The sequence below is a fragment of the Anomalospiza imberbis genome, chromosome 4 (assembly GCF_031753505.1).
Source record: "Anomalospiza imberbis isolate Cuckoo-Finch-1a 21T00152 chromosome 4, ASM3175350v1, whole genome shotgun sequence".
NCBI classification, from domain to species: domain Eukaryota; kingdom Metazoa; phylum Chordata; class Aves; order Passeriformes; family Viduidae; genus Anomalospiza; species Anomalospiza imberbis.
This window is the reverse complement of record NC_089684.1, coordinates 37,706,718-37,724,707: the sequence shown is the minus strand read 5'-3', so window position 1 is coordinate 37,724,707 and position 17,990 is coordinate 37,706,718. Positions and strand designations below refer to the sequence as shown.

The 17,990-nt window shown below is 40.8% G+C and overlaps 1 long non-coding RNA gene across 2 annotated transcripts in view; it reads right to left on the bottom strand.

Annotated features, from left to right (window-relative positions):
* Positions 1 to 9,355: 9,355 nt before the first annotated feature.
* The window catches only part of LOC137472621 (uncharacterized), a 75,042-nt gene continuing 66,407 nt past the window's right edge, over positions 9,356 to 17,990 (bottom strand). Inside the window, exon 7 of one of the 2 annotated variants that reach the window (XR_010998311.1) lies at positions 9,356 to 9,462. This is a non-coding gene — a long non-coding RNA (uncharacterized lncRNA). Of the gene's footprint in view, positions 9,463 to 14,588; positions 15,827 to 17,990 lie in introns of those variants that run through there. The other variant, XR_010998309.1, reaches the window with a different exon arrangement.

The following is a 17,990-nucleotide window of genomic DNA, read 5'->3' as shown; positions in this document are numbered from 1 at the left end:
ACTAAGAAAATAAAGCAAGGGAGCCCTGAGACGCGCAGACATAAATGAAAAAATACATTCCTGTTTCCAACTGTCCGCACGTTCTCAGGAAAGTTGCACCTCTGCTCCATTACTCAGCATGTGGTTCCAATTGTGACAACAATGCACGTTTGTTCAGCCGCGCACTGGCTGCAAACGGCAGTATTTAAATACCGCGAGCAGGGTTTAAATCCAGCCTGGCCTGGGACTGCCTCACAGGGTCAAGTGTCTGGCATCAGCCTGCAGGGTTCTGGTTGGTATAATCTTATAGATGGCCCAAGCAGCAGAACCAGACTCTATCAAAGAGGCAAGCTTATGAATGATATGCATACACTGAGTATTTTTAACAAGGGCAAAGAAAAAAGGATACAGGGGAGAAAAAAGCAAGGAAGGAAAAAAAGTATCTAGGTCTGTCCATTTCCTCTGCATTAGATTTGCTAAATTAAGTAAATAAGGATTCTACACTACTCTCTTAAAACAGAATTTAAGGGTTTTTTTTATTCATTTTTACAAACAACAGCTCATGAAAATTGCCTTGCCCTGCAGAACTTTTTGCACTGATTTTCACTTACTATGAGCAAGGAAGTTATTCAGAATGACTTTCTGTGGCCCAGTTTTCAGGGAAAAAAAGAAACCATTAACATTGGCGGTTTCCATTTTTTGGGTTCTCATGGATTTAGGATATTGTCAACATTTTCACTAATAGCTGCTGGGGAGTTAGAGTAGAAGTCAAGACACCTCTCTGAAAGGCATACCCAATGTACAAATTCAGTGTAGAATTTAGCAAGACAGGATGACTACATCACCAACCAGGCAGCAAAAGAGTTTAGCCCATGTTTTCCAGGTGTGCTCTACTCCTATCTAACACCTTTTCTAAGCTAGGTAATGCTTTCTCTTGAAGTTCCTTTAAATGCTCCATTGTAAACACCCACTTAATCTACACTGATTTTTTTGCAGTTTGTGTTTTAAATGAAATCTCACGGCAAGGCATTTAGCTCCAAAAATCTCTCAACCTCACATTTTGGAACAGGGACCTGAAATTAAACAATAAGATGACCAACATATGTGACAGTATAATTAAAAACAGCACTATAATGGTTGTGCAGAAACAAAAAAAATTAAATCTCTGCCATCTCTCAACTATGACACTTACTAATGTTTAAATACTCAAAATTGTTATGAGGTTATAATTTTATAATGTAAAAACCACATAATTTGACAGGGACAGGGAGGAAAGGGTTATTTACAAAGTAAAACAGTGGGAACTAGCAATTCAGGATATTTTTAACCCTTTCAGTCCCAAAAATAACTTCTGAATGTATCCTTCTCTGCTACATAATAAGTCAGCATGGAAAATGCTCCTAAAGCAATTAGAATTTCAATGAATGAAGCCATTAAGAGATTTTTAGTAAGGAAGAAAACAAGAACCAAAACCGAAGCTTATTTTAAAATATGTATGCTCATCTCTAGTCTAAAATATTCCATGCTGTTCTTTCTACCCCGCAGGCTTTCAAGTTTTGTGTGGCTGCCAAAACTTCACCACCACAGCCCTGGCTCTCCTGGTGCCAGTTAAGGAGCTGCACAGAGATGGTCACACCAGTGATGATATTTAGACTCAATGTTTCCAGTGAAAGCCCCACAGAAAGAGGATAGGTTTCAAGGTTTGCTTCTGAAGAATGTTCTCTTTGTTTAAAAAAAAAAAAAAAAAAAAAAAAAAGTTTGGGTTTTTTTCCAAGATCCTTGAATATAGAGGCCAAATAGAAGACGAGACCTTATTTTGCTAACACTCCTATACTCTTGAGATCTAAGAGTATAATCTTGAATCATGCTGAAGTGTAAACTGCACCAACATGAGATTTAAAAACCCCAAACAACAAAAACACACAGCAGGATTTCCTTACAGCTAGATTTCTGTCAGTTTTACTTCAGTTTTCTTTTCTACCTCAACCGATCACCTAGCAAGAACCCTTTCAGTCTCTGAAAGATTACAGATCTCCTGAAGGGTGGAGGGGTAGGAGAGGACAGGAAGAGAAAGTTCAAGATGAACTATCATTACTAATGCAAACATATCCACGGGTTGGGATTACACATTAGATAAATCCTCCCAGCAAAGGACAGTTTGCACCAGATATGATGGGTGTTGACATCTCAGATACTGAGGACACTTGGGTTACTCTTTCACTGGGTGAGGTGGCTGGTGCCAGGGTTAACATCCAGCCACAGTGAAAAGTTAATGTCTGGTGATCATACAAATCTAACTTAATCTGTTATTCCTATTGCTTTAACAGATGAGAAGAGTAGATATAAATTAAGAGGTCTTGGCATATCCAGCAATATTGTTGCTCAGCCAAGCAAAGAGTTTTAAATAACCCAAAGCTGTTTCGGTGGCTTTTTTCTTTCTAGGTGGCTTGCTACACACCAGAGCCAGGCCCTGCTGCATCTGAGTTTAAACAGGCACTGTAGCACACTCAGCATTTTTTGAAAGTCAGACTTAAGCATCCAAAATAGGAATTTAAGAGCTTTAGTTTGAGACTCTGTGTTTTCTGATCCTGACTTAAAAGAAGGAGGTCAGATAAGGGCTTCAGAGACTGTGAGATTACTCCTTTGGACAGCAGAATATTTTTTAGCTTGGTGTAAAAGCTGACCTTACCTTTAGAGGACTGAATTTCAGTTGGCAAAATTGAGGGAGCACATACTACAGAAAGACAGAAATTAGGTAACAGGGGCAGGGACTCTGAAAGAAGCTCAGTGAATTTTTAGTGGGGAGTCCCAGCCTCACAGAGGAAGCCCCGCTTATGGGGACAGGCACTGATGACAAATAATAACTGATGTTGGCTAATCTCAGAGGATCACACTGTTTGGGCCATCCAGCCAAGAGAGCTTTGATAGCACTTTGAAGAGCAGCCATGAGGACTCAGCAAGAGTGAGTCACAACCTCTGGAAGTAGCACTAACTGCACCTTCATGTCATGCAATCATCACAGTCCAGCCGGCAGGCAAAGAGATTCAGAAGAAGAGAAAGAAAAAGAGACACTGAGGGGAATAATAAAGATTAATAATAGAGGTATTATTAATAACCATACTAGAGAGATTATTAATAGTCATACTAGAGAGATTATCTCTGTAGCAGAGATTAATGATAGACCAGGTTAACACAAGCACATTTGTGTGGGTCTAGTTGTTGGCAGGGCCAATCCAAAGTCTGTTAAACTGGCAAAATTTTCCCCACTATAAGGGCTTTATATCCTCTTGCAAATCTAGCACTTTTGAAAATAAAACATTGTAACTGGCTTATTTACTACTGTGCTAGTCTGTGGGTGCTTCTTTTCTTGTGCATATCAGCACCACTAATAAAAAGTTTTTTTACCTCTTCAGTAGCAAAAACTGACCAGAAGAATCAAGGCCAGTGTGATGTGGCAAGAGCATACACAGTGACTCAGAGAGAGACAGGCTATGCAGGACTAGCAAGAGAACCTTTCACTTCTTCACTATACAGTGCAATTCCAGAAAATTTTATAGACAGATTTATCCCCTCCTAGGACCTCAACAACAAATTGACACCACAGTCAGCTGTGTCCATCTCAATGTAAATCCAAGACAGCCTAAGGAACAAGCAATAGCTCTTTATAACGCATACTTGTGTCCAAACTATAAAACCTTATTATACTTTTTTCACTTTACAATACATTATCTAAGCTGCTCCTGATAGAATTGGTTGATTAAGCTTGAACTGGGGTTTGTTATTCAACACGTTGAGTAATAGCTCTACATTTCATTGTCTAGGCAGTTACAGAGGTTTGTGTGGGTCTGGGTTTTGGCTTTTCACGTCCTGAGTAGTAAATTAAGAGTAATCATTTTCAACAGAAAGTATATGAAAATTAAATGTCTGCTTCTAACAAAATAAGAAATAGGAGAATGGATCCAACAGAATATTTTGTTTGCTAAAGAGCACCTATACCTAGCACTGGCACCTCTACAGTAAACTGTGATTCCGTTTGAATTGCCCTTCATTTCTGTTAGTGCAGTGTCTTCCTTTGACAAGAAAGAAAGAAAGAAAAATCTTCTCACTTTTAGGATGCCTGCTATTGAATCACAACTATTAAAATACCATTGCTAATTTAGAAATCACAAAGCAGGTTCACGATCTGCCTGTTCAGCATCTCCATTTCCCATCAGTAAATTAAGAATCATACCCTCACAAGAGGATTTGCAAAACACAAATTTAATTTTTACTGTGACCTTCACAGCAATATCCAACAATAGCCTTCCCTGCCCTTGGCATGTAAGCCTCTAGATTAGATCAAGAGCATTCTTGTTAATTTAATTATCTAAGTTACCTCTACCCTGATGGTGGACCACAACTATCCCTGTAACCCCTCACTGCTGTGACATCCATTTTATTTCATTAAAATAATCTGAATTAGCCCAGACATTTATTCACAGATCTGATAAACACAAAAAAAAAAAAAAAACCAAAACCAATATAACCAAAAGTTATATTTTTCATTAATGATCATTTGAAGCACAATTGATTTTACTCCTTGAAAAATAACAAGATGACAATTTCCTCTTAGTTTCTGAGAAAAAAATACTGCAATTTCAGAGTGTTTTAAGCTGAAAACCTACCAGAAGAGTTAGTAACTAATCACAGAATATCTGAGCATCCTTCCTCTGAAAGGAAATTATGACCATTTGTGAGAGAAAAAGTATTTTCTTTGAATGAAACTTATCACAGGTAATAAAACTTGCCATAACCTGCAATCTCAAAGAGAATGCCCAGTCAGGTTAAATACTGATGCATGTTCAGAGATGAAATTTGTTAGATTCCAGGCTAACCATGTAAAAAAACATCAACAGGCAATGCAATTGCTTGACATTAAACTGGCATTCTAGTAGGAGTATTTTCACTGACACGGGTTCAGTATACTTTTTAACTACTTTTAAGACTTATAATCTAATCCTTTAACCAGGATCAAACAGCTGTAGGGGAGAGTGACTTTGTGGAAGTGCTCTAATTCTACATGTCTCCATGTCTCTAAAAAGTTAGAAATAGTCACAAAATATGCATTGTTGCTCAGTCTTTTAGACAAATAAATAAAAGCCAGCATCATCTTATCATCAGTAGGAACAGGAAATTTTGGAGAATCATGGAATAGCCTGGGTTTGAAGGGACCTTAAAGATCATCTAGTTATGCCCTCCCTGCCATGGGCAGGGACACCTTCCACTAGACAGGTTACTCAAAGCTCAATACAACCCAGCCTTGAACACTGCCAGGGATGGGCCATCCCATCCCACAGCTTCTCTGGGAAACCTGTGGCAAGGCCTCACCACCCTCATAGTAAAGACCTTCTTTCTTTATCTAATCTAAACCTACCCTCTTCCAGCTGGGAGCCATTCCCTCTTGCCCTGTCACTAAAGTTTACATGTTGCTTTATAGTATCCTAGGTACATCACTGGAAGTTGACATTTTCCAGAGTTCCAATTCCTAAGTTTTGCATTATGACATTTTTAAGCACCTGCACATGAAGCTGCCTCATCTGCACAACCGAGAATCTTCTTATGCTCACAGACACAAGTTCTCAAAATAGACACATATCAACCAGGTTTTTTGAGGCAATATAGCAGAACAGATTATGAACTTCTCAAAAAGGATGTAGCGCCCAGGCAGTCTCTAGTGTACCATAAAATAGCAAGAAAGAGACAAGCTAGTTGGCCTTTGCAATGTATGGAAAATATAATGCTGACAAAACTGTTACTAGCAAAAATCTTTTTCTCCTTCAGCAGAAGTTATGGGTGGTCTTTGCAAGCATAAAAAGAAATTATTAGGAGAATCTTGGCTGCAGCTCACTCACTGGGAAAAGCAAAACCAAATATCTGGCATCAGGTGTGAAAGTAGTGAGGCACCCCAACCTCACGGTCATTAGAACCTTGCAAGATTTCCAACTCAAGTAAGATTTCCCAGCTCACACCTCCTTCATCAGCCCTCATCACGCTGGCTGAAATGATCTTGGCAGCATGAATAATTCTTCATCAGCTACAATAAGTGTTACAGATGTATCTGAATCAAATACAGCGCCCTGCCGGATACCCGGCTTCAAGAACTCCCACTGCGCCTGTTGAAAACTCTCCTCTGGGGACTGGGAACTGAGCCTGGAATCAGCAAAAGCCCAGCAAGAAAACCCCTTCCCCATGTTTATCTTGAACAAGGATGCTCACTGCAGCCAAGAGAGTGACTGTCAGGTTGAATTACCTCCTGATAACATAGCAAGGTGGCCTCATGCAAGTACTTCATTTAAACTCTTCATTTTCCTAAAAATAATCCAAACCACAGATCCATAAGGAGCACCTCATCAGTCCCCACCCAGAAGGTATGAGTTGGTCTCCAGATCCTATGTAACAATTTTTTTGCTTGTCCAGCAGGGCTTTTTCATTCCTGCTTGTATCAAATGTCACCTCAGCCCACCCCCTAGGTCCCTGTCCTTCATACAGATCGCACATTACTGGGAAATGTTTACTTTGCCAGGTGCTACCACCATCCTGGGATGAAGTGTCAAATTCCAGGCTTTCATCTGGTTATAATTTATTCATTATATCACTACTTCATATTAAATGAAAAAAGCACCAGTGTGAAAGTATGAACAAAAAAAAAAAAAACCTTTTTGGCAATTCAACAACCTGAAAAGTATTCAGGTTAAAAGCTCTTGAGTCAGACAGAGCAGAATCATATTATTAGAATAATATGTTAATGTTTCAGTCGTGCAATCTCTGTGGGTCCTTTGAAACACCTGTGGAAATAAGTTTTAAGCTATTACAATGCTAACAAAGACATCAGGCTAACTCAGTTTAATTGCTCAAATTATCCATATGACTGAATTTTATGAGATAATAAAACACATCCCGATATAATAAATACTTTGTATAACATACTACACTGAGTATACATTCAACAACTTCTTCCTAATTTCTTTGTCTCCTCTGTTTTCCAGTTCCTACGACTGCTTTCAGTACAGCTGCTACTCAGCAGACCCCTGAGCTGCTTGTGGTGGGATGGAAAGTGAGACCCCATCACCTACTCTACAATGGAGAGTCGATCTTTAAAAACAACAGATACTGCAGAATAGATTTAAGTCTTTCCAAGGAAACCACGTCAATGACTCCATCTCCCTCAGTCAGCACAAAGGAAGAGGCACCATTTCTTGCTATCTCCCTTTCCCTTTGTTAGGCCAGATCCATATTCTCAAATGTCATCACACCTCAACTTCACCTACTGGCTCTCTGCTTTTACTGCCTTCTCTGAGTGTTTTGTCATTGATAACAGAGTCTGGGAAACCATTTTCCTTACTAGCATTAAACACCTGCTTTTGCATTCATGATTGTGTCATAGAAGTAAGCGCATGACAGTAAAAGTTTCATGATATCTAAAGATGGGCCTGAGTGGCAAAACGTGCACATTAAGTGAAAATTTTCCCAACTTAGGAGGTGTAGGGTTTCAAGCTCAGCACAACTTGTTCTCTTTTCTAAATGATTACATGTTCTGCTGTTTTCTTTAAGAGGAAAGATTTTTGAATACAGGAAGGCATTTTCACTTTCAGTTTATGATCACAGTAAAGAAGCATAGCCATTAGAAGTAAGAATATTAAGATGCAATAGTTTAAACATTTGGTTCAGGAACATAAATGCTGGAAAACGGGTCAGTACATTATTGAATTCATTATTTATTTTTCATTTTTACTGAAGTAATTTTGAAAGCTGGTGGTCCACATCAGTAAAGGATAGCTAATTACCAAACAGAAGTGTATGAATTAAAATCATGCAGTATTCCTGAGACTGAAGAATTTATTACCAAATGGGTGACTGAGTAGATCTAAATGATGACAGGAGATAAGTCATTAAAAATAATATGTAAATAACAGCCTAATTTAATAACAAGCTCAGAAAGGATTTATGACACTCACAATATTTTAAAAACTATTTCCTTCACAACCTTAAAATCAAATTTACAGCTATATAAATCTTTGACTGTTGAAGTAGAAAAGTAGCATATATATGCAATATAAGTACCTGAAAAATATTTTTATTTTGTTTTCTCAAAATATAATCACACAGCCTCTTTAGCCTTTTGATTCTGTGTATTTCAACAATTCCACATTACCAAAGCCATTCAGAAACTACCTGCCCCCTACTCTGAGGCATTGAAATAGCCAAATCACCAGCTGATTATTTTATAAAATGAGGTACAAAGCAAAATTGGAGCATCCCAAATGAAGCTGTCCTACAAACTTTCTTGTCCTTGACATGAGGAGCTCCAGCCATTTGGCCCAACTCTCTGCCAGACATGACCACACCCACAGAAGAAAGAGCAGAACAGGACCATTCCTCAGCTACAGTAGCTCACAGCCAAAATTTGAGCTTCAAACTGCCAAGGAAAGTCGTGGCACATGACTGCCCCATTAGGTCTCCCCTGGTTGCGAGGAGCAGCAGCTGACAGTTCCCACTCCATGCAGGTAGGCACCTTGCAGCAGAGAAATGCAGCAGACACCTGGAGAGGGCCCTGGTTTAAAGCACTGCAGCTATCAGAGGTCCCCTGTCTGAGGGCTTAAAGTAGTAAAAAAATGGCAGCTTTTTACTGCTAACAACAATGCAAAATAAAATAATCACTTGATAAGGAACCTGAGCTATCTTCCTAAAGTTACAAATGCAGTATAAGACACCAAGAAAAAGCAATAAAATGAAGAGGGAAAAAAAACCCACAGCAGTATTGATTATATGATGGTCATGAATCTGAAAAACTGGCAAGCCTAGATTACAGGAAAAACATTTTCTGCTAAAAAACATAGTTCAACAACTAACATACCTATAGCTTTATGGTTATGCAGAAAAGTATAAACTAAGCTTTTAAACTGCTTTGCCTGCAGCTTAAACTCAGCCAGAAGTTAGAAAAAAGGGGAGGTACTTGTCCTAAAAAATCTGTTTTAAATTGTCACAATAGAATTTAAAGATAATCCTAAGAGAATTTAGACCTCACTGAGAAAGAAGCATTGTCAACACTGCACCTGAGTGCCCTCTGTTCCCTTTGGTGGTTGGTCAGTGCACCTGGGCACTCATTACCTTCAGTACTAGTCACCTGCTTCTCACAGCTGTGGCCAATTAAGGATAAGGCTCAGCTGCAGCCCCACTCCCAATTACCACAAACTGTGTGCCTACACTAAACAAACAATTTGGACAACCTTGGAAATTACGTAATTCCAATGAATTGCTGACCAGCATTTTTGAAGCCAGACAACTTTCACCTCTTTTAATGTGTTTTTACAATAATAAATCCTTGTGCAAATCATACCTGTGGTGACAATAACATTAGATCTCTTGAGCTCTGAATCATTTTCCACTCCTATTAAATCATTTTATTCCTCCTCCTTTGTTTACCTCATAGAAACTCGTAAGGACCTATGATCAACAAATCATGTTAATTAACATTATTATTATTATTACTACTATTATTATTACTAGTAGTATAAATAACTGGATCAAGATATACATATAGAGAGAGATATAAGGGGCATATATTTGTATATACAGATGCAAACAGATATGACGAAACTACTTCTGAGAGCTTCTTTTCCTGGTAAGGAAACCAGGCTACCCATACAGCAGACTCAGGAATAATGTTTATTGAAGAACACTATAAAATGGAAGTGATCTCACTTTGAAAATCTCCCTCCCCCTAACGCCACTATACTGTCTAATTAACAATTATATTCTTTTGAGCATCCTAAAACCATTAGAAAATTCAGCCACTTCTGCAGGAGGTTTAAATACAAACATGTCATCGATTTAACAGAAATTCCGCGCATTGGGATTTAAAGTGGCATTCTTTTTCCTGCCTTACACACACATGTTAAAATAATCATGTCAAAGGATTCTCAAACTGTGTCTTCAAGCCTTTCAGAGGGTGATTCACCCTATTCATTTTCACAAGGCACAGTGTTGCTTTACTTTAACTGAACATACCTTTTCTATATTTCATGTGGATCCAGACCAATCTGCAGAGACTGACTGACTCTTTGCTAACAATGTCAACAGACTGAAACAAAATACACGTGTAGGAAAGAAAGGATGGCTAAGAGGGAAGTGTTTGGCAGAAAGAAAGAAACTTTTGGTGATATGGTGGTATGTGAAAGAAACTGGGCAGCTTCCCACTGGATTACATCTTTCCACATGCCCTGTCCCCACTCATCAATGTATTGGGCCCATACACGCCTCTCTCGGGTAAATCCTTTGGAGAGCAGAAGGAAAAATGCAGTAGCTCAACAAGGACAACTGAAGGATTAGGGAGCAGCAAACTGGCTTGCCAAACTGATGCCATCTATAGAGAGAATACCTATATATATATATATATACATATATATATGCATATATATATATAGGAGGGATCTGCCTCACCAATGAGCAAATCTCTGCAAATAGGGCAGGATTTAAGCAGAACCTGCAGCAAGCTACCCCTAAGTATGACATGAAGGTGCAGTGACAAGGTTGGTGGAGGTACAGGTGAGTTATTCATTTAAAGCATACAAAACTGTCAGCTGCCAGCTCATATTTTTATAGCCTTTTCAAACATCAGCTTCCTGTTCCATGAAAATCATCCGATTGTTAATAGCACCCTATGCTAGTATCACTACAGCTGTATCAGAAATAATATTTCTTTTCATATAAAAACAACTTGGGGGGAAGGGGGAAAGGACAAATAAAAGCTAGACTAGTAGTGAGACAGACAATGATGGAATTGCCTCAGATCTCTGGATCTGAGTGCCTGGGGAGTGAGAACAAACCTCACTCCCCAGGTACACACTTTCTGTGGTCTGTAACCAGCCTAGCCCAGCCCTTGGCCATGGAATATAAGGAAGAGGGATTTGTTGTAGTGTGGTTTTTGCTTTAAGTTTGTAATTGCCCACTATTCTCCTCCCTAATCTCCTCCCATCCCTAGTTTGCAATCTCCCCAAGCCCTTCCCTAACTTCCTCCCTCCCAAGCTGTCAATCCTCCCTATTCCTACCCCTTTTTCCAGAGTGTTCCTTGTCTATCTTGTAGTATTCGATATCCCATTTGTTTCTTTGTATTATCCCCCTCCCCTGCTCTCCCTGATAGGTTTATAGAATGTTAGTCCTGCCCTAGACTCTTCCCCTGTCATGCCCTCATTGGTTGGTTGCCCTATACCACTCCCCCTGTAAAAACCTCTGCAGACCCCCTAAGTCTTGTCTTGGAGTTCAGGAATAAATCTATCCAGTTCTACTCCAAGTCCCGTGTTGTCATTGTCTGTTCCTGTGCCAGATCATGCGATAACTGGGAATAGCAGAGCTCACAGGGGGAAGGTCGCGCCCCTGCTGTTGCTGCCCAGCACACCACGACAACGCACTGCAACAGGTCCTCAGCTGGAGAGCTTCTTGTCAGTAAGGGTCCACATAACATTTTGGACTAAAGATCAAATTCAATGTGTTACAAAATCCTTTCTAGAAAACTCTCCTTCATAACCGGTGCTCTCATTAAAAATCTCACATCTAGAGAAACTCAGGGAGAGAAAGAGAGAATCTCTTCTGCTGAAGGTAAAATCTTACCTTTGCTTCTTTTATTTTCTAACAGTGAGACTCCAGGCACTGTTAAAGACTATAAAACAGAAAATGTATTTGCATAGTTATCTCTGTGGTCACAGCTAAGGAATCAAGGAGAGACTGGTTTGTCTCAGAAAGATGAAAGTATTTTCCTTTACTTTGTAGGATATACAAACAAACTGAATCTGGAAACAGAGAGAAAAGGAGGACCTTTGCTTCTGCTAGGTATGAAGTCAGAGACATCATGGATGAGAATGTCTCCAATTGCTCACTGATTTATTTTTGCAGGCTCTCCAAAGTGTCTTGACACCTTTATTTGGCATCCAGATATTTATATAACACTCTGGAATTTAGCAAAGACCAGTCTGAAATATTGTCACATGGCAGCCAAACTGTCTCAAGATGCCTCACTAGAATTCAAACATACACACTGCACAGGAACTTCTTCTAGCAAGCTTTACAGAAGGGACTGGATAAAGCTGCCAAAGAAAATGAAATTTAACAGCCAAAAGTATGTGAAAATAACCCCTAGAATTGAGCACTTTATCTCTATTGGGGAAGCATTTTCTTTTCCTTTCCTTCCTAATTCAATTTACATTTATTTCCATTGTACTTTGGAAAGTTATTTTGCACCACATCATTATTATTTCTATCAAGCTTTAGACAGACTTATTTTTATATCATTAAATCATGCAACTAAAGCACTAACTTTAATCAAGGGACCGTAACCATTTCATCTCTTGTACATACAAGCCAGTGTCTCAGCCCATATAAAACATTCCAGCATCTCTTGGTTTGCAGCTTTCTGACAGTTCTGTGATCACAGATGCAGTTAATACCATGAAGACCATGCAAGTACTAATGGACTCACAGTATTCTTTACCTGCAAGTACTTGCTTGTACGTTTTTTCCAGCATTTTCTATGAGCACCCATTGGAAGAACAAGATTGAATGAATAATTAGGGAAATCAAACACAATGGAAATAGGAATGCCACTGAAGGCACAGTGTTCTTTTTATGACTTGAGAAGAAAGCATGCAGCAAAGTTTCTGTGCTCCCCAGAATCTAATTATTTGTACAGGGCAAGTTTGGAGACAGGTATTTATAGCTGTGGTTACTGTTGTTGCTTCTATTCAACAGTAACAATTAGGAAATCCTAAATGCTATTCCACCTTTTCTTGTCTCCTCACTGAGCCTATACTAGGAATTACAACTGACAGCCACAAAGAGAATAATTGCCAGGCATGAATCCTCTATCCTCTCCTGCCATATAATTTTCACTCTGGTGTAGGAGGAATCTACTCTGTCTGCCATTTCAACAAAGAACAAGTCCAGTATCTCTCTTTACCTCCTCAGATTTGCATCAGTCATTCACCATATACACACTGTGGTATCATAATAGTTTTTGTGGTCAATCTCAGGTGACTAATAATCCTGAACTAGACTGTTCAAAGAACCTAAATATTTTCTGTGGTTAATTGTTTTCTTCTATTAGTGGTTAGCCTCTTAGCTGGAGTGCTAAAGGCTTTTGTACCTTTAGCACCTGGGGTTCTGAAGTATCCCCTCTTTGGCTACTAATACTTGCAAGATAAGCATTAAAATATAAGCATTAAAACCCCCCTTCATTTCAGTGGGGCTGTACTAAGTGCCTAGAGGACTTTTCAAAATCCCTCAGTACTTCAGACAACCATCTGTGCTTGTCACTGGCACTTAGGAACATTGTCCTTGAGGAGCTCCCAGGGCCCATGACAGAAGAGTCAAGCACTGGCTTGCTGATGCGCAGTCCTGACTCACCTCCTCTAATCAGTTCTCAGAGACATTATCAGAATTTATAGTGGAAATCACTGCACCAACCAGAGAGCCAAAGCTCTCTGGCAGCATTTTAAAAAGCCCCCCAAATGGCTGCCTCTGGCTCCTGATAATTAGCCACAGCTGTTGCTAAAAACAAGTGCAATTCCACAGGAAACCTGCAGAACTGGCAACTTTAAAACAGTAACAAGCTTCCCCAAGCAACTTTTAATCCTGAGCCCCCAAGAAGTGCAGAGCCAAAGCCGATGCATCATCCATTCTCTGAGCAAACTCTCTGCTGTCCTCTTCCACAGTGACTCCCTTGCAGGTCTCTCCAGCATGCAATAGTCAAAAAAGGAGTCACCAATACTTTCCAACGTGATTTTCAAGAAAAACACATTTTAATATATTTCAGGTACATGTGCCATGAACAAATGTACAGCAGCTTATACATAGTCACCACTTTCCCAGAAACTCAGGGCCAAATTCTGAAGTAATTGGAACCTTATGCAACTGTTGACTCTAGTGAGAGCAAACAGGTGTTATGTCAATTATCACAGATTATCTCGGTGGAATAGCCCCAATTTGGGGTTACATTATGACAATTTTGTAACTGCTTGACATAAAAGGTCTTACAGTCAATATAACCAGGCACAAGAGGCTCATCAGTGTTTTAGGGTGGAGTAGTGTACAATCAAAGAAAAGTACAAGTGGCCAAAGTTTCCTTCAATCCAGAAAATCCCAATGACTTCTTATCTCCAAGGAGTCTTTAACAACTTGCACAAGTTAGCACAGCATAAGACTGCTCTGACATAGGCCAAGTGAAGGGCTCAGTGCATGGCTATGATAAAAATTGCCTACTAAAACCTTTGCTATCCAAGATGTTTTTTTATTTTAGGAGAATTTGCTCATTCTTTGCAAAAATACCTCGTTGCTTCATGCCCACAAAAGCAAGTGAAACTACCTGCACTCTACAAAATTAGAGTGTGCCTTCCATTCAGCACTGAACAGGATTTCTGTCTAAATTCTACTCACCCACTCCATTTTCACAAGGAAAAAATTACCTGCAACAGCTGTTGCATTGTGCTTGGCCTTCAAGTAATGAAAATTCCTATTTTTTCAATAAGGAAAAAAATAGGAATTTTATCCCTTTGGTAGTTAAAAAAAAAAAAAAATTAAAAAAAAAAAAAAAAAAAAAGAAAAAAAGAAAAAACCAAGAAAACAGCTGAATTCATGTTTCTTTGTCCTGACTACAAAAGAAGGATCAAGGAATTACGGATTTTCTAAAATTTTAATGGTATTGTCTCTCAGTCGATTACTATTTGGGCTCTTAAAAAGAAGTTCAGGGATCATGACTGATGATATTTAAACTTCACCAGTTGTTTTGATTAAAGATGACGGAGCATAACAAGTAAAACTGTGGGACAGTATAGGTAAAAAATTTAATTTACATTCCTTGTGTGAGTTTAAGAGTGATTTCTACACCCTTTAGCTTTATAACATGAATCTTCAAAGGGCAGTGGTGGTGGGAATTCATCTTGATAGCCTGTTTCCTGAGCACATATAAAGATAAATCTGTAATATTGTTTTGCCCATTTATCAGCTTGCTGAAGACATTTTTAAAGCATTTCATTTACCCATAATTCAGAAAGAAAACCTCCCTATTTACAACTGAAACCACACCAAATTTGAAAATATTGAGGGAAATTTTCACAAGGGCAGCAATTCTGACATCAACTAGTTCTTATGGCCTCCAAAGCCCACAGGAGTTTAGCAAATGTAAAAATATCATGGCAGCACCTGTCTTGGCATTTAACAAATATGTGACTAGCCATGTCACACGGCTAGGTACGTGGATATCTGGCAAAAGATTCAGCACTGGTAGCTGCTCCATGTGCTTATAGTCACAGCAGTATAGATAGATACATATGACATAATCATTGTCTGGGACAATGTCTAAAACACAATTGTTACTTGTTCTTAAAACCAGCTGCTATAATATACAGCTATATTTGGAACCTTTGGATGCTGGCACATGTGCTGGATGGACTTCCTGCAAGCAGATGAGTGCTGGAAATCTTGCCTCATTAAGAGGAACTTTTCCCATAAGCTCTGGGACTATTTGGAATTCCAGTGCTCCAGAGATTACCTCATTGTTAGGCATCACCTAATTTGAAACACAATCATACCCAACAGCTTTCCATTATCATGTTAGGAAAGTTTGCCAGCTCTTTCTGGGATTAATAGACAATAAGGAGATAGCTGCATCATGCCTCCCAAAGCCAGAAATACTAATCCAGGAGTAGAAATCTCTGATGTCTTATACAGTGCTTGAGGTACTTGTGCAAATATTCTTTCATGGATGGACAGATGTATTTTGGAGCAAATTGTTAGCTACAAAGCTTGCAATCTTGGGTTTCTTTGTATTTAAAAACAAAGAATATTTAGTTTTATTTTTTTAAATGTATTTTTTTCACAACTCTCTTATTCTTTAAAGGTTTCAACTCAATATAAAATTCCCCAAAACCTGAAAATAAGATAAAGACCAAAAAACATCTCTCGTGTAACTACATTAAGCAGCCTGAAGAATAGCAGCCAGTTAAGCTCATTGAGTCAGGTTGGGAAGAAAAAAGCAAATTTAATTAATGTTTATATTGGGTAAGTGCATTTGAAGAATCAAAATCTACCCTTGCATCTTTTAAAAAATAGGAACAAATTCATCCTTCAAACAATACTGTTTAATGAAAAGGAACACTGCGTGAATGATATTCGTCCTCTGTTTTTACCAGGAGCTCCTAACTTTACAATTTATGTGGTTATGCAGTCATCCGCAGAACTTTTTCCAGGTAGCTTAAAATAAGTTGGGCTCGAATACAGCACATCAGATGTGACAATGAAGTCCGTTCCTTTGGGATTTCATCCATGAAATTCCTTCCATACAAGATGTTTATGATAAAAAGGAGGTACAAGGGAAAGAGTTACAGCACATTAAAACACTTCTTTGTAACCTTATGCTCTGCAGAGCGCCTAGACCAGCCAGGCCTTCTCCTGCCTCCTGCAGTTTGACATGCTGCTGATGCTGGCCCGTCCCTTTGACCCTTGCAGCAGTCCTGGGGAGGACATGGGAACCTTGGCTCTGCTACCCACTCTGCCATTCTGCCCCTTCCACCGAGATTCCTGTGTTTGGCCTTGCAGGAGAAGCGCCAGAGCCCCTCGGCCTGTGCAGGGCCATGCTGCTGCTGGGCAGATGGGCAAGGACAAGAGAGAGCAGATGCCAACAAGGCTTTCAAGCTGTGCCAAGGGACATTTGGGTTGGACATTAGGAAGAACTTTTGCCCAGAAAGGGGCATTAGATACTGGAATGGGCTGCCCAGGGAGCTGGTGGAGTGACCAGTGTAAGTGACCACTGTCAAGGCAAACCTGCATGTGGCACTCAGGGCTCTGTTCTGCTTGCCGTGGTGGCCATGGGTCACAGGTTGGACTTGATCTTGCAGGGCTCTTCCAAGCCAGTGCATTCTGTTATTCTGTGACATCACAGCCTCTGGGGACAGCAAGGTGGCTGGCAGCTGTCCCCAGCCATCATTGTGCCCAGAGCCCGGGCAGACCTCGGTGTGGAGTGACATCCAGAGCCTGTGTGGTGGTGGCAGCTCCTCATGCAGAGCACCATGGCCAGCCAGGGCTTCTCCTGCCTTCTGCAGTTTTACATGCTGCTGCTCCTGATCCACCCCCTCAACCCTGAGAGGGACATGGGCACCCCGGGTCTACTTCCCAAGGAGCTGGAGATGCAGGACATGGACCCTGAGCCAACCCCATGGGTGGGCGTGGTGCCAGCTTTGTGGACATGCTTGCTCATGGTGCTCCTGATCATGGGCATTGTCCTGGGATGCTGCCTTGGCAGAAGGCTCCGGAGATGCTGGAGAGAGATGAGGGAGGGGGTCGGGAGGGCAGGACAGTGCTGGGAGCTGAGACTCGCTGAGGCCTTGGGACAACGTGGTGTAAGGCGAGGTCCGAGAGCCCCCATGGAGGAGCAAGGCTGAGCAGGCCCCGAGGCTGCTGGGCCTCTCTGGCAGTCATTGGGCCAAGACCCCATGGCTGAGGGGGGCTGAGCTCCTGGGTGGGAATCAGGCCCAAGGCTGAGCCCAGGGACAGCACCAGGCAGAGGCGGCCGGAGCTCTGCTTGCTGCAGCCCCTGCCCGGGGCAGCCCAGCCAGGCCCAAGTTTCATGTGCAGAGGCCAAAGGCAGCCCCAGAGGCCTCAGCCCCACTCTGCCCCTCTGCCCCTTCCATCAGGATCCCTGTGCTTTGCCTTACAGAAGTGCCAGAGCCCCTTGGCCCATGCAGGGCCATGCTGCTGCCGGGGATGTGGCTGCCCCAGGAAGCTGATCCAGCTGCTGCGGCACAACCGTGCCATGCTGCGGCTGTGCCTGTGCCACTGCTTTCAGCAAAGGCACAGAGCCAAGAGAGCAGCACCAGGGGCCATCTGGAAGAGGAGGACACTCCAAGTCTCCCCTCAGTGCTGACTCTCCAGCTCCAGCATGGCACTCTGCATGCAGAGCACTGGGGGGATGTGTGACCACTGCCCAG